The sequence below is a fragment of the Pygoscelis adeliae genome, unplaced genomic scaffold (genome assembly GCF_000699105.1).
Source record: "Pygoscelis adeliae isolate BGI_AS28 unplaced genomic scaffold, ASM69910v1 Scaffold94, whole genome shotgun sequence".
NCBI lineage: Eukaryota > Metazoa > Chordata > Aves > Sphenisciformes > Spheniscidae > Pygoscelis > Pygoscelis adeliae.
The window spans coordinates 731519-736750 of NW_008824547.1; positions in this window are offsets into that span (position 1 = coordinate 731519).

The window sequence follows — 5232 nt, forward strand, 5'->3', positions numbered from 1 at the left end:
AATAAAGGAAGTTAAAGACATTGTGCCAGACACAAGCCTCCGTTAGAGGAAGAGCTTTTAGGCTGGTAAAGTCATTGAAATATATCAGATCGAAACACTTGTCCTCTTTCCTACCCCATAGTCATTCAGAACAACCTTACTTTGTTTGAGTCCCATTACTGGAGTTACTGGGGAGAGTTCGTGCGTGCATTGCTCGCACCGTTTTCCTGTTTGCTTCTAGAGAAAGAGGATTGAAAGTCAAGAACCTTCTGCACTCCCATTCCTGCAGCTGAGAGTTTCTTAGTGTAAGGCAACATTTGTTTCAATGAGTTAAGTAATGAAAAAACCTAAGTTTTTCCTAATTCCCTTTTTTTGTCTAAATTTAGCCTCATTTTTTAAATTCTGTTTCATTAGTTTTACTTTTAAAAAATGCAACAAATTGGAACCCAGAAGGGAAACATAGATTCTCCCCCCCTATTTTTTTTCATTCTAATTTTTGACATTGAGACTCTTCACCAGCTCCTCTAAACATGGACCAGCTCTCAGGTGTGAGTGTTGCCCTGCCTATGGAGGCTGAGGGCTGCTGCTCTTGTTCATCATTAACAGCACAGTTGTGACATTGCATACCACTCGGCTCTCATTAATTTGAGACCAAACTCACTGCATGTCCCAGCAGAAGCAGCAAATTGCTAGAGAAGAGAGATAACAAGGGGACAAAAAAAATGTATTTGGTAGCAGTAAAGAGCACGCAGGAAGATGCGAGTTATGCAAATCTCTTGCAATATAAATGCTGCCTGCTCTCAGGCTAGCTTCAGGGTGAAAAGTGGCTCTAGAAGTATAGTGTGTAACTTCAGATATGAAGCAAGTGAATGGCAGCAACAAAGCCTCCCTGTCGTTGCCCCTTTGGGTAGCACTCCTTCAGGTGGGGGGCTCTGTGGGAGCAGTCATTTTAGGACCCCCCCTCTGACCTTCCTCACAGTTATGTTTATCTCCTTTCTAAACATTCTCCCTGTTACCAAGTGTATCTTTGATGAGTGTCCAAAGTTCATATCCGCTCTTGTGTTTAACCTTCATGTTCAGCGGCTGAGGTTGGTGAGCTAATTACGTGCACACCAGCCTCCGAGCACGTAGACCAGCTCCTTTTCTTTTTACTGGGTGACTGATTAGCAGCAGTGGGCCAGCCCATATAGGAAGGGGCAGCCGTTAATGCCAAGGAGTCAACAGGGTTTGTGCTTGCACCTTGCAAAACGCGCTGGAAGGTTGGTGGGCAAGTGCGAGTGCTGAGCCCAGCCCACTGCGGTTTCCTTAGGTTGATGTACAGAAAACATACCCTGTAGCTGATGGAAAACATTTTCAAGGTGTTGTTAAGAGGCATGGTCCCATATTTTACCTTGTGATCTGGCCCAGCTTTGCTACTCTCATGGAATTGAAAGGTTGTGAAGCTGCTGCTGGAGTTTCCCCCAGCACGGGGGAGTCCCAGCCTTAAGGAATAAGTCCTCGAGGAAATATTACAGCGGTCAGTGGGGTAGGACCCTCAGTGATGTGATGTCTATGTGTGTAAAGGAGACACTGCAGCTTTTCTGCCTCTCAAGGTGTTTCAATGGAAAGACAAAGCGAGCTGTTGTGCTGTGCAGGGTGATTGTGATGTTTGTGGTGTATTTGATCTGTATCTGTAAAGAGTGTTCTTTTAAGGCACAAGAGACCTTAGCTTTGCAGCACTTAACTGGAAGGATCTGGAGTCTCAGATGGAAGCTGTAACCCTAAAACTGTTTGTCATTGCCCTCCAGTACATGTAGCACATGAATAGGATACACAGTGGTCAACGCATGGGGACATCTAAGCGGGCCAAAGATGAAAGCTTCGAAAAAGGGTATGTCCCAAGTTCTCTTCTTCACTGGGGCTAAAGCATGTAATGTTCATGGCAGAGGTCAGTTCGCAGATGTCTAACACAAAATATGGAGAGGGTATGGCCTTATCCTTTTAAAACAGCCTGTGGTAGGACTGGCCTGTCTGTGGTTACAGCACATGCCCAAGAGGTACACGGTGCCAGGTTGTGGGACTCTCCTTGGGCAGAGGGGGTTGAGAGCCCCATTTCCCTCTCTGCAGAGACTGCCCCAGCCCCATGGCAGGCTGCTCTCCCCTCCACCTTCATGCAGCCTCATGAGGCTTTTGTTTTGTCTGGGGTTTTGGGGCTTTTCTTCTTAAATGCCTAAATAAAAGCATCTGTTTGGATTGCTTGGGTGGGCCGTTATGGACATCAAAACCAGAAGGTTTTTTCCCAGAGTTTCCAGACCTAGGTGGCTTTAGCACCCACTGAAACTTTGGGAAATAGAGCTTTACACATAGATTTCAAACTCTTTATCTCCATGTTTTACATGGGTATTTTGCTTTGCATTAATACTTCTCAGACGCTATATTTTGTGCTAATGAGTTCCAATACTTATTATAAGGAGCAGAACGGAACTGAATAAAGTGCCAAAGGAATAATTATTTTCACACTTGAGCAGCAGACTGACAAGGACAAGTCCTGCTCAACCTAATGAGCTCCTGGAGCAGGAGGTGTTTTAGTGTGTTACCGTGAGAAGTTGAGCTGCAAGAGGTTAAAAGTGTATTTCTGAGCTTTCTAGAGGCTGACGCCTACTTGAAATGCAAACCGGAGGGAAGCAGGAAAGCACTAGCAAATCAAAGTGTGTTCTTCACTTGGGGTAGCATCTGTCTTCAGGGACAGCTGGATTACGGGCACCAGTTTGGTGCAATATCATTTTTTTCTCTACAATTGGGAAAGAAAATAAAGTCAATGCTGCAGTTGAGTAGACAACTCTTGCCTGGTCCAAACAGAAAAATACACCTTTTGCTGTTGGCACATCACACTGTGAATATTTGCTTTGGCTAATAAACACGGAGAAGTTGTTAAATGATTTACCTGCTCTGTGTACCTAGCATTTGTTGCTAAGCTTTTCAATATTTAAACAGCCATCTCTACAGCACACAGCGCTCTGCTGAGCTGGGGTGTGGAGGCTCCGCAGAGCATCTCCCACTGACCTTTTTGGTGAAAGGTGGAACTGGGTATGTAAAACATCCCAGCAGCAAGGATGGGCCCACTGACCATCAGCTTTACTCTGTAGATGGCCATTGGGTGCCCTTGGTGGGAACTGCACGTGGCCCATCGCTGGGTTTGGCTGAACAGCCTTGCCGCAGTACTGCTGGTGGCACTGGGATTGTGCTGGCTGCAGGATGCACAGGGTGCCTTTGGGAAGGCAATTTATTATGTTTGTAACCTAATTTTGCCTTTTTTTTTTTTTTTGCAAATAGTGTTAGACTTCCAATCAATTCCATGGATCTTAATAGCAACTTGTTGGCAAGAGAAAACTGGTTTTAAATGTATTTGTCCAAAGGGAGAATAAGCAAGTGAACAAAAATCCAGCCTGTCATCATTTGTGGTTTTAAAGAGGACTCAAGGTGTGTGTCCTGTCCTAGGATTTTGGTGGTTTCTTAAGCAAAGATTTTGGGTTTTGATGAGTTTGGGTTTTTACATCGACTTGACTCCAGTTTCTGCAGCCACATCCCAGCAGGGTGGCCCAAGGGCTGGATATGTGAGACAAGCTGCTCTGAATCGTTATCTCCAGTTCAGGGTATCGTATTGGTATGATAGGGATTTTTGCTGGGTTTTGACCCTCCTAGGATTCATACACAACCAGAAGTACCTCTTGATGCTCTGTAGAGGTGGGATTTTCCACCTCTACAGAGGTGGAAAATAATCTTTTAATGGAGCCATGTATAGCCAAGAACAAATTGCCCCCTACCCCAGGCGATGCTTGTGCATGACTTTGCTGTAATGCTGTACAGCTTCTGGGGCACACTGGAAGGTACTTTGTGACTTTGCAATTTCTTCTGCTTTAAGAGCTGAAATAAAGAGCAGCACACGGATGGTGGTTTGCAGCACAGTTTTCCTGGTCCTAAAACCTCAGGGCTTACATTGCATATAGCTCCAGTGTTATTTACTTACTGTCTATTAGCTGTTGGTTGGTGTGGTTGCAGCCCCAGAGCGCTCTCATAGCACCACTGGAAAACCAACAGCAGGACAGATGCGATATCTTCACCACCGGTTGAATTCATCCCTGCAGTGCAAAGGGCCATGTGGTGTCTGGCATGTCCGCACAGATGGATGCACTCTTGCCCTGAGCTCCTGCCGACACCCCAGTGCCAACCTGGGAGCCGGGCTGGCCCCATTGATGTAGCATGGAGTCATCTTCTAGTGCAAAATTCTCACTGTTGATGTGGATATCTGTGCTAGCAGCAGTAATCTGTCCATAAAAATCTGTAAACTGCAGTTCTTATGCTTATTACCAAAGGAAAAGTAGGCTCCCTAGATAGCCGGCTTGCTGGCTGGAGCTTAAAGCATTCTTTTATATTTGTCCACCATTTTTAGCCGTGCAGTGGCCCAGTAACAGCTATTCCAGCCAAATACCTGATGTTTGTATGACACATGGGCACCTGCAATGCTAGACTGTGCATACAGGAATCCGCTGCACGGTGTGCTGCAAGGGATGGATTTACTGAATAAAAGGTAGAAGGATTTAAATAACCTTTACTCTTCATATTCAAGAGTGGGAAGGGTTCAATTTGGTTTTTAAGTTCTAAGTACCTGCAGGATGATCTTTTTTACCCCAGTAAGGACTTGCTAGTGAGTTGAATTTTGTACTCTGATTCCAGATCAAACTATTTGTTGATGTCATGAAAATTATTCTTTAAGCTGTGTCAAACCCTCAAAAATGTAACTAATTTCCTCTGTTCTCTCAACATCCCTCACTCAGTAAAGTGGGGCCAGAAACCAAATGGCAAACCAGCTTGTGACTATTTTTGCTTTTTTTGTATCAATGTTCTGTTTGAATGTGGTTGGGTTTTTTTACCTTTTCTGTAGCCTTTTTTATCTTTCTCTGATCATTCCAACAGGTGTTTCTGCTGCGTGATTTTCTCTAACCAAATGAAATGTGTTTGCTCAAATTTTCTCTGAACATGAACTTTGCATCACGTTTCCTGTGATGCATTGCAAGCTGTTAGTACATAGCCACCAAAATGGGGAACACGTGCGGTACTGGGGTTTCTATAACTATTCAATATGGAACAAATTTCCAAATTTGACCGTGAGCTATCTGAAATTCACTGTTTGCAAGGCATTGATTGAAATAGGCTCGTACGATGCAGCAAAATTTCAAGCAACAAATTCATTCAGAGATTTGGTGAGATACATTT